Source organism: Anabas testudineus, chromosome 5, assembly GCF_900324465.2.
Source record: "Anabas testudineus chromosome 5, fAnaTes1.2, whole genome shotgun sequence".
In the NCBI taxonomy this organism is placed as follows: domain Eukaryota; kingdom Metazoa; phylum Chordata; class Actinopteri; order Anabantiformes; family Anabantidae; genus Anabas; species Anabas testudineus.
The window spans coordinates 5,501,086-5,513,622 of NC_046614.1; positions in this window are offsets into that span (position 1 = coordinate 5,501,086).

Genomic DNA, 12,537 nt, shown 5'->3' on the forward strand with positions numbered 1-12,537 from the left:
CCAACAAATTTACTGACATCCAGAGGAAGTCATCTATTATAATCATTATAATTATTTTAATCTATAGAAAATCTTCAGAAAAGTTTATTAAAAACCAGAGAAAAAAACATGGCTGTAAACTCAGTGAGGTCTGTATCAGAGGATCTGTGTGTTTTTGCTTCTTCACTGTAAGTTGATTATTTATTGCTACAAACCTTCCTGAAAATCTAATCACAGTGGTTTGTGTTTTTTTTTCTTGAATGCTGGCAGCTCCCTTCTCTTATCAGTTAACTCTTGATTACTGTCTGCTTTGGATGCTCCCTGGGGATACGAGGAGAACGTTCTACAACAACATCATCGAGCTTGTGAAGCAGAACACAGTCAGGTCAGGTTTGAAGTGACCAGTGTGACTTTTTTCCTCTTTTTGAATAGAACATAGCTTCATATTTGCACTGAATAACTGCACGAATGCTGCTGTGTAAAACTCTACAGAAAGTCTTCTACTGTAAATGAAATCCAATAAAACAATCTGCAGTGCACTCAGCTGTACGTTGTGATGGTCTTTGCTATGTTTTTCTTTTACCGTTTACCTTTTTGCCTTGCTGATAAGCTGCTCATGTGTCAATAAATCTATTGATTATTGTTGAAAACAAAAGAACAAACGCACTGGCTTCATCTGAGCTTTTGTAAACATCAAAGCATCATCAAAATGAACTGAGAAATTAGCTAATATTACATAAATAGGTTGTTGATCATGAACTTGGATCTGGATATTTTGGCTCTTGCAGCTTTGCTTGATGTCCAGAAGATGTCAGTACTGTCAAGGAACATAGAAACACGAGCACTGCACTGCTATGGAGCGGATGGTGATCAGGGGTTTATGAGCATTTAGATATGAGCTGTGGAGTATGATGATCCCACTCCTGAACTTTTGTCCTGATTGGAAACAGCAGATGATATGAAAGCTATTGAATGACTTGAGTTTAATATATATTTTTTTGTCAGTGTTTGTAAAAGCGCTGTACATTGTTAAGATACTTTTACAATAATGTCATCAATAATCATTCTTGAATAATTAAGTGCGCTCCCTGACAAAAAAAAAAAACTTAATGTGGGCATGTTAATAAAAGATCAAAACACAAACATAACGCAGTGTTAATACTAATATACAAGACTTGTTCTTTACTGTGACAGTTTAGTGGATCTGGACCTGGATCAGTGATGGTGCGGTGGTGAGTCCCAGCCAAATCGATCACTTTATCTTTGTTGTGCTTGGCATCTATCTGCCAACAATCAGGCAGCGGTACAGTAGCTACCCTCCAAGGTCAGAGCTCGGGTTGTCAATACTAGACATGATTCAGCACTTTGTCAACAGGCAGCATCACCTGTGTGTCCCTATCCATCTACAGTGATATACTGTGGCGCATTTAGCCAAAACGAACATGTGAAATTCATCAGCATACAGAGACCCCGAGTGATCAGCTCCTCGGATGGATACAGAGGAGGCTCTGCTGCAGCTGTCAGGCAGCGGTTGCCACTTAGTGTACATTATTTATCCAGATTACTCACAGTGCTGCTTTCAGCCAGGCTGAGACATGACTAAGGAAACTTGAGATGATCCTTTGCTGACCGAGCCAAAATCACAACGCATGTAGACTAAACCAGTCAACAAAAGCTTCCTATCTAGCTGTCATTAGCTGATTCTGTTTGCACAATAGGCTGCTGATCATTTCTTATTGGAGAAATACAACAGTGGATTTATTTTTAGCAAATAATAAAAAACAACATTTAATAGAACTGTGTTTTATACACTGATAATATGTATTTCACATGTTCTGCACTGTATGTTGCTGCATCTCAGCTGTAAGATTTGTACAGAGAAACGGTAGCAGACTTTGCACCAGCAGAACTACTGCACGACGTGGTGAATCTTTAGTTTCTGGGAGTTTCACAGCTGTTCTTCTAACTCCTGGCATCCTCCCAGGTTTCCTGTCGGCAACAAAGGGCCTGATGAAGCTGCTTGGACTGTCGCTATAGCCAAGCAAATGGCTGTGAAGTAAAGATGTGATGTGTGTGAGAATATTTGCATGTATAGAGTGGTTGCTTCTGTCCGCTGTCCTGCATCGTGCAGCAGCAAAGACGTGGCAGTGAGAGGGGGCTGACCTTCAAAGAATGCTAAGTGAAATGCATCAACATCCTCACACACAGCTGGAGAATGTCCTGCTCTATCATCTTTAAGCCGCTTTTAGAAGGCAAATAATAACTCCCCACTATCGCCCCTATATTACACACAATGAGAACACAGGAAAGTGCATTGCGGTGGATCAAGCTGGGTTTACGTCATCTTTTCACTGCAACGCTCGAGTGATGAACTCCCCTAAAACCAAGCATGAGTCCAGAAGTGTTAGGTTCTTATCAAGTGAAATCACCTAATATCAACATAACGCTCTTGCCCTGTCACAGAAAGCTTGTAAAGTCTGGGAGCCAAACGAGAGAGGGAGGGGAGCACCGGTGCCTGAGCAGCATGTAATTGTAAGAGAATGCAGAAGCAAATACAGAAAAATGGGTCATTGGTTTGCAAACTTAAGAGAAATAAACACCGCTCATTATATTGCACAGCTTTGCAGAAGTTTCACAATATGCTCTAGCTGCATTTATGTGAATTGGAAACAATATATACGTATATTTGCACTTAGTTCATGTATGGCTTTAAAGGGACACCACACCCTAAAATATTCAGAATGTACACAATTAAAGTTAAATTTTCCAGCAAAAGCAGCTTTTGTCATTTTGGTTTTAAAAGTGTTGTTCAGCTCAATCCTCGGGTCTCTCCTCAATCACGACAACAGACCTGTCTTCGGACACCATTATATGTGTGGTAGTGACCTTAATAACAGTCATCAGGGAAGCTAACAGCACACTTTTAGTTGGTAAGTTGATTTTAAAACGAGCATCGGTGACTATTTTCTCTAGATCACCATGTTAAAGGAACCAAAATAGCTCCCCACCATTCCCTGACACAACCTATCATGTTGGTGTTTTTATGTCTTTCTGTCTAGCTGTCAGGTTTTTCCAGCTTCCCTCCCCTCTCCCCCCATTCTAAAGCTGTAGCTGTGGCATGAGCCGTTGCTCCTCTCTCCACATTGCACTTTTTTAATACTTTGCATGTAACAGATCAAACAGAAACTTAGTGTGTAGTGCCTCTTTAATGAATGAAATAGTTAAAGCTATGATGTGAACACATCACACTTAAGCTACTGTAGTGCTATCATAGGACTTTAAATCAATCCACTCTGCTCCCTCTCTCCTCCTTCTACAACACTCTGCACCGTCCTTCAGGTGTTAGTCATAACCAAATCTTCAATAAAGAAGAAGCTTATAAAACAAATAAAAATAGCTGAACTCATTGAAATTCACTGATTGGTTAGAAGTGTGAGCCTGGCTCTGCACATGTCTCTGCACTGTTGTTCTGTGCTGTTTCGTGAGTCGGACTTCACGGGAGACATTAACAGCATCTCTCTATATTACATTAAGATGACATATTTTCACAAAATTGTGAAACCTTAAATTTAAAAAAAGTTGCGCTGTATCTTTAAGGAAATTACATGTGTTAATTAGTGTTCTACCCTATGCTAAACTAACAAACAGCATGACAGTTGTATTCATCTATCAACCAATGAATTAATTCTTTCTATCGATCCTAAAACCTCAAACTACTGCTTTAACCATATGACTGAAGAGTTGTAAACCCCACTATGTTATCCACCCAGACAGAAATCATCTAATCAAAGTATTATTCTGAAAATCAATCACATTAACTGGCAACTATCCACGGAAGACACTGCAGTGAATGAATGACATGTAATATGAATTTCAAAAGTGTCTGAAGATCAGGGCACAAACGCATTATTAGAGTGGACTGGAACAGGCTGGTGTGGATTGAGTTGTGAACGGAGGAGAAGAGCAAGTAGCAGAGCGAATGAAAATGACAGCTTCATGCTCCCGTCACTCCGGCAGAGGGAAGACTGATGAGCTGCCTTTTCCCGAGCAACCTCCGTCTCCATCCGTCATCTCCTTTTAAACTGATTTGCTGGAGATAACATGTCTCTGTCATCAATTACAGGGGATTTTACCACAACAAAGCTGATCAGATAAAAAATACTGCAGAAGTTTTCTCTCCTCCAGTGAACATGTCAAGCAGCCCTCCCTCCCGTGAAGCCGCATGAATAAACTGATTTCTGGGATTTTCAAAGTTGTTGTGTAACAATCTGCCGCAGAGCTCAGATTACAGATCCTCCTTTCCAGTAGCAGAGGCATACATTTGTGCCAACATTAGCTACAACTCCAGCAGTGCTGCCGTTCTTAATTATTAATGAGGCATTATTATATTATTATAGGCAATTTGCTGATGAGCTGGAGACATGATTTGAATTCTACCTGGGTTAGTTTATTCCATAAACATAAATGTACATTTTTACTCTACATGGCAACGGCTGATGACATGATATGTGTAAACACCAAAGTGTATGTTTGATTTTACAGTTGAATCTTATTTTGTAATGGAGCAAAGCAGCCAAACCTAAGTTTCTATTCTAAGCAGCACAGTAGAACTAACATCAACAGTAAAAATTAAAGCTGCACTACTCAATTATTTCATGTCAACAATGAATTCAAACACAATGTGCAACATGAAAGGTACATATTGACAGTATTAACAACAGTTTCCACTCACTGTTTTAGTTTTTCAGCTGAAGCAACCAGCCATTTTCAGGGAAAACCTACTGAGTACTGTCCATTACCTGCTAGGTTGAATACACTTTAGCATAGTAGCAATTAGTAGTGTCAAAGCAGTGGAGATTTTGGTATCTAGGAGCCAGTTAAAGAGTAAATATAAGTTGTGTTTTGAGTAATCAGAAACATCACAGTCCATCAAATAAACACTAATGTTGCTGTGTCTTCTGGATGTTTAAATAGAAAACTATTTGCTAATATATTTGCTATCACAAAGATAATATTAAGCGTTTCTTTTTTTTTTTGTTTGTGTGTACAGCTTGTTCTGTTCCTCCCAAATGGCCCTCAAAAATGGAAGCAGCTTTAAATAATTTATTGTTTACATTAAACTCTGAGAACATTTTCCGGTAGTATCCCGTTAACTATTATCTTTTTACTTGTTGGAGAGGAAGTCTGAAACCTGTAAATAAATACTGTACATACTAGTAGGTAGCATGTAACATAAGCACCAGGATTACATGTCCAGAACCAAGTAATTGTTTGAGGTGAGCAGCCCCGGCAGAGTCGCAGTTTCCTTGCAACACCCCCGACTTTCTGCAAAAGATGAGTAAAATTGAATAAAGATTGGATCTGGCAAATTGAGTGCCCAAGGTTGAAAGAACAACATTCTGTCAGCTTGTGATTAGATTTGTAGCTGGTGCAGGTGGCTACTAAATGACGTTACTATGTTCCCCATAGAGCTGTTGATTGCCATGGAAAAGCTGACTGTGGGTTCTTGCATAAGCCAGTCCTCATCCCTGCCTCGCTCTACTGAAGTATTTATATAAAAATGCACCTGTCTTATCTGCCTTGAACACACAATCCCTTTCCTCTTAAAAAAAAAACACAATAGTTTTGCCTGATTTGCTTAAATGTACTTATTTTTAGTTTGACACCTTTACTGTGTGCACGTTGCACCACCTCTCAGTGCCACCTGGATGCACAAATGTGTGAAACTGCTTAGTAGTGTTCTACAACACACAGTTTGTTGATTCAAACAATTTAAATGCTTGATTACATGTACATGTATCAAACTCAGTCTGTTAGACAGGGATGTATATTAGACAGGGATGAATGGAATTACATGGCACAGCTTGTCTTATCATCAGCATCACACAATGTGACTTACTGCACAAGAGGCTCACTCTCAAATGGGTTGAGGCTTTGCAGCCTTGAGCAATGCAAGTGGTATATTTAGGAATCTGCCTAAACTAATGTAAAATACTGAATATTTACCAACTTCTACTGCATACTGGTCTGTAAGGGGTGATGGATGGTTACAGCAGCCAGTTTGGTTGATGATAGTTTGCCTTATCTTTGGCATTTTGCCACTTCAGTGTCTGTATTCTCTGTTTTCACATTTTTCATTCTCCTAGCACAGAGCACAATGCTGCACAGTAGCCTCTCTGGCTTGTGTGGTGCCCTGATCGAACTATGAACCAGAGCCCCAGACATAGATACCCCCTACACCCACCCACCCCCAGTCTCTGTGCACTGCCACTGACGGTTTAGTCAGACTTTTGGAACGGCATGGAATTTATAACTATGCAAATGCTGTAGCTGTATGAGTTTAACTCCTCCTGAGCCAAATTACAGTATTTGCCTCTTTGCAGTAGGAGTTAAACTCATACATTTACAGCATTTACATATGAAGACAGTAAAAGAGTAAACTTTTAGTAGTACTACTATGATTACTAAGTATGCATCAGTTTAAAGAGTTTTTATTTGCTTTTATGGCAATCTGTCTTGCTATGCTTTGTTAAGTCCTGCTGCGATTTCTATCCTCCTGCAGCCCTGCCTCCTGTTTTGCATGAATATTGATGAGTCCAGCAGTTTTCTCACCTTTTACCGCCTCTAACCTGAGAGTCTGCAGGCAGGCAGGCAGGCAGGCAGAACAGCTTCCTCTTCAAATCACCATGGAGGGTCCCCTTCGGATGAGTACCGAAGACTTTCTGTCTTTTAGTGGAGCCATTGGGGATACAAGCTAAATTACATGTGGGTCAGAGCGAGATCACAGTAAATTATTTATGTGCTTCCTGCCCCGTGCCCAGCTCATTTCAGTATGGCATTGCAGGGGTAGCGGAGTCAGGCCAGGACATGTTTTCAAGCTGTTATTACAACCTACTACTCCTCGGGCAGCCATCACTGCAATCAATACAGTCTCTCCCCTGCAGGGTTTTACTGGACCTCAAAAGCAATACAGCGAGGATGAGCTGTGTGGAAAAGATGCTAGTAAAAGATCAAGGTGGACATTTTCAGATGAGGATACATTGGTAGCAGGTGATGAAACAATCATTTCACTGCTGTTTACCACCATCAGGCAGATTAGCCATTCATAGTGTGCAATTCAATTATCTCCTCCGTGCAATCCATTGCAAAGATCACTGGACAACTGTTTTCCCTCTCCCTGACATTGACACAGATACATTGTGGAAGCGATTGGATTGTTGGATGTGGGTAAATTGGTTTGGCTGTGAGTGTTGTGGCCTCAGAGCAGAGCTGGAGGACAGGCGCTGAGGGAAGGCGATAAGGGACAATGGCACCTGATGAAGATGATGGCTAAAGGGGAAGTCTTGGGATAAAGCACATGTTATATTTGTCTTCTCAAGATCACAGCTAATCCGATTACTGCCTCCATGCACTGTGGGATGTCATTTGAGTCGGGTGCAATAACAGAGCCCAGATGTACGTGACTCAGGCTTAGGGCTATGTTGTGATGCCTGTGCTATTTGCTTGGGGGCTGGCTAATAATTTATTTTGCTGCAAGGTATAAAGAAACCCACAATTTTATTTTATTCTTGAAATGAAATTCTCAAAATTGATGCTAACAGATGAACAGAATAAATTAAGTTTTCATTGTACAGAAAACAGAAGGATCATGTGCTTATGACATCATATCCAGTAAAGCTGAGAAGGCAATAAACACCAACCATACATTTCCAGTAGCAGAAGATTGCTTTACATTGACCTTATTGACACTTCAGTTCAAAGCAGATGCAGGTAAAGTCCCTGAACAGATGGTGGAGAGGCTGCAACATAGAGGCTGTCTCAGTCTCATCTGTTGAACTACAGTAAACTTTTATTTCTTCTGTGGAAACAGACCATTGTAACTGTTAATAGCTTATGTTTAATACAACTTTAAGGCTGAGAAAAGAAAAGAAAAGAAAAGAAAAAAAAGAGACAAGAATAGAAGCAAAAGAAGTTTCATTGATGTTCACTCACGTCCACGTGTCAACAAAAACACCACCGACAATGTGACAATCACACATAGTAAAGCTGAATGTAAGACTGTGACCACAACACCAGCGCCTCGGCAAATACTGTAAATGTGTGTAATAGGCTGAAGACCATCTGTGGACAAATATTTATATTGTCTGTGTGGTTATACAGTCATATTGTTTGCTTGTGTGATCTGGACAAGCAGCTGCAACATTTACCTACCTCTACAAAAGGAAAGCGACAAAATAGATATAGTGGGGCAATAGTTACATAGTTTTATTTTCAAGATGCTGACAGATTTGATCATTAAATTGTGCAGTGTCAGTATAAGATGTCCTGGTACAGTGGGCTAAAAATAAAAGAACAAGGACTAGAAAAGCCACACATGGATCGACATTCGAATGTGAAATGAAGAATTGTCTTTTACCAAATGAGTCGAAGGAAAGAACAGAGAAGAATACCATGTATACACCGCATCTAATTATAGGAAAGTTGGTGTTACTTATTTTTACATTTTATTTTTCTTTTACAGTCTGTTTTAATCTTCAGAAGTCACAAGGTCTTAGTCACTTCCAAGAGTTTTAATAAAAAATGTTCTGCTGCTGAGAGCTCACTATGGAGACAAGCAGTGTTTATTGCATCAAGTCAAATGCACATTAGTGTACAAAGTAACTTTCAAAATAACAGTTTTGAATCTCATTTCAACTTCGAACAAAGTGCTCTCACACTTGAACAGATCAGCGCCCTGCAAAGATGAACATTTCCCACAAGGATCACATCTGGTGAATTTATTAATCATCATTCATCTGATTATGAATGTACCAGCTATTCTTCCACTGAGATGAATATGAATAAGAGGATCAGACACAGAACATTAACTGCCTTGGTGAAGAACATCTGCTAGAAAATTTTAATAAACCCTGAAATGCAATATTAATATTGCTCAAGTTCTCCTCTTTCAACAAAACAACTCAGGTTTAGAGAAAAAAAACATCATAATTTGTGTTAATATGTACTCAATTACAGCTAGTGTAGCACAAAAACATTATTTGTCCGACAAAATGCAATTGAAGGGGTTTTTGAAGCTTTCAGCAGGAAATTGAAATAAAAGTATGCAAAAAACAAATGTGGCCATAAGCTATGGACAGAATTCATAGCATTCATGGCGTACACACACGCAACACACGCAGTACAGATACGATGAAATCCAGCTCTTTCGACCCCAGCCGACAACTTATGCAATAACGGCAGCAGAAACACTGGTTACAGGGGAGTCAACTCTGAAATTGCCTGGTGTGATTCAAATTCAAATTGACAGTGTCATGGCAGGAAGCGAGACTGGAGGTCGTGACAGTTTAAGCCGGCTGCTTAAAGCACAACTGCGTGTTTATTTTATCGCTTAATTTAACTTCTTAGTTAACCTGTCTGGCAAATAAGTAAATGAATAAATCATTCCTAATCTACCTGAGGAGATTTACTCCTCAGGTAGATTAGTCTAGCTGAATAGTGACGCTGCTCAGCATCACTACTTAGTTAGGCAATCTTAACCTGCCATATAATAATTTAGCAGCATGTCTTCTTCATGCTACTCAAAAATGTATGAGTGGCTTTTCCAGTGGGCTTAAACTCCTGTCTTCTTTGGTAACAAACAGAAAATGTGCTTTGCTGTGAAGATGACATGCGGCAGGCACAACTTAACTTCTGTCAAAGTTGCAGTTGCCGTGCAGATTATTCAACAGTTCGCCTCAAATCTGGCGCCCCTTCTGAAGTGCCTGAAGCTTACACTGATTTGCTGTGAAGATGTTCCTCTCCTTAGAAATTCTTTAAACTCACAGCCTCAAATCACATTAGCCAAGCATGGCAGGATCCTTGGTGATGTAACGCCACACAGTGACTGTATGAGTACACCTACTGTGTGCAGGGGAAGAGCTATTTATCACTACACAGCCTCGGGAAACAAGCAAGAAAGTGTGCACAGGAAGTTGTTTTGCGCTTGCCTCGTCTGTTTACTCCCGTCAAGGTCAGCACAGCCAGACGTGCATATTGATGATGGAGATCCTATACGTTGCATCTGCCCCAGAGCTAAAGGTAATCAATGCAGACAGAAAAAAGGAAATTAGCTTGACACACACAAGCACACACATCCAGGCGCAAACACTCCGTAGAAGGATCTCTACAAACAGGAGGGTCCTTCGTAGAAATAGCACATGCAGTAGCTGCAGGATTTTCTTGCCTTGTTTGGACAAACACAGAAAACAAAGTCTCAATAAATGTTCCAGCTTGCAAAGTCAATAATAAATGGAGCTGGGTAAATAATTGATCACACACTTCATATACTTTCAGTTCTTCTCTGTGTTGAATAATTGAGGCGAGAATTGTTGTCTTCTGGGGTACCCCGGGTTTCCTGCTTCCCTGCAGGGGCTGGAGATGTTTTACATTTCCAAGTACCAGTTACAACAAGGAGCCCAGTGTTTGGGACTGAAGGGCACGTCCCAGCTGGGAAGAGTTACTCCACTGATGCAGCCGCAACAGCGGAAAAGACAACCTGTGAATGAGATTGGGCAAAATAAAGTCCTGAGATGGTCAAACCATGTATCATTTACTGTACACATTCATCACAACATTTATCATGGTCCTCATTCAGCTTCTTTTCTTTTATTTTCTCATCTGATTACATATTGATGATTTTGTGTCTGATCACTTTTTATAGTTACCGTAAAACACATGGGGTACATTGTAAATGGAAGTCTTCATTGGATGGTAAGAAGGTGTAGAGGGTATGAGGTCCTTTCATGGGTGCAGTTTCACAGATTTATTGTGCGGAAGGGAAGAGAAGTGCCCATTAATTTTTTTTGCTGTGTTCATTGTTCGTTTTAAAGTCTCAGGAGCAGGAACTCTGCAGTTTCCATACCAGACAGCGATGCAGGCGCTCAGGACAATTTTAATGGTGTCATATTATAATGTGGTGAGAAGTGTTGGAAGCAGGCTCACCTCCTTCTTGGAGAATACTGTTAAAAATCTTTATACTTCTATTTTATTAGTATGGTCAAAATCCATTACAAGTAAAGGTAAAGCTCTATGTCTGAGTTAATTTAGTTAACAGACTTTTAAATCCAACAATGACCTGAACAGTGGCTGTTTTGAGATTTGTGATTTCTTTTGTTTTCATGTGGAAACACACACCAGATGATGCAAAAGTTCTTTATGTTTTTTTCTGTGTGCTGAATGCAGATGAGTTTCATCTTCATAAGGGCTCTGTGCTGATGGACAGAAGCACCAGCCCACCAGAGTGACCACACAGTTGGAGCAGAAGGGGACTTACAGCACACCGGCACAGCTGCTTGTCACAGTTAGCTGTTTGTTTTGTTGTGCACAGTCCTGAATGAATGAATAAATTACTGTGTGTGTGTGTCTTCTGAGAGTGTGTTTCTGTGTGACGGTTTCTCAGTAGGAAGGTGCCAGTGTGTTGCACCGTTGCCTTTTGAGATTAACGGGAGCTTGAGGGGAAAATTGCCAGGCAGCTGACAAGTTCTCATACAAGCATTTTCACAGTCCATTTCTACACTTTCCAAAGTCTTAATTAAATGACGCTACCTGTGAAATCTGCTTACGGAGGTGTTGTGACTGCTATCACACTCTAACCATCAACCTGCCTACTGAGTGCTTATGATTCTGCCCGTTTCCCCCATGAGTCACTAGAACATCTGTGGACCTGCACTAAAGTGTTTCATAGGGCCATATTTGTGTATAATGTGATGCATTTAGAGCTGCATGGCTCAACTCCAAATGTATGACACTAAAAGCTTTTTTATCTGACTCACATTCCTATTGAAATCAAGCCAAGTGTTCTTTTTAATGAAATTTCATCCAGTCAGCTCAACAAGTTGTGCAGTGCATGTATCATTTGCTGGCTCTCTAGTCATGTAGTAACACCTAAGATTCACAACTGAAACATCTATAAAATCACACTGAAGACTTGCCAGGCATGAAGACAGATTTGATCTGCTGTTCTATGGTTTATGATCCAATAAAATATTTCTAAATTGGGGGGATCTGTTTTCATCAATCAGATGGTTTAGTGCGGGCCAGTCAGCCTGTGGAGTAGCAGTAAATCTCTACATACTATTATATAACAACAACCAACTAGAATACATTTATTATAAGGTGCATATTATACTTTTTAAGATGATAAAGTAAAATTATGTGAAACTGTAAAGCTATGATTTTGGTGGATTCATTCCCTAAGTGCCAAACAAGTTGGGGAAACATAAAATAAACCATGAAAACACTAAGCTGGAGTTTCTCTGAGCCTCTGGATATTCTGTTCGGGAGGGTCAGGAGAGGTACCTCATAAACGCTGATTATAAAAACATTAAGGATGTTTCGGAATTGTAAATCAAACTATTTCCGCCCCCTGAATTAAAATATGAACCTGAAATTCTGCATAATATGGCATTTGTTTGCGATCTAGCCAGTAAAAGCCATTAAGCCAGCTGCAGCACATTTATACTGCTTGTCAAGGATGGACAATTTACAACGTAGATTCCATATAATGAGGTTCGTATTCTT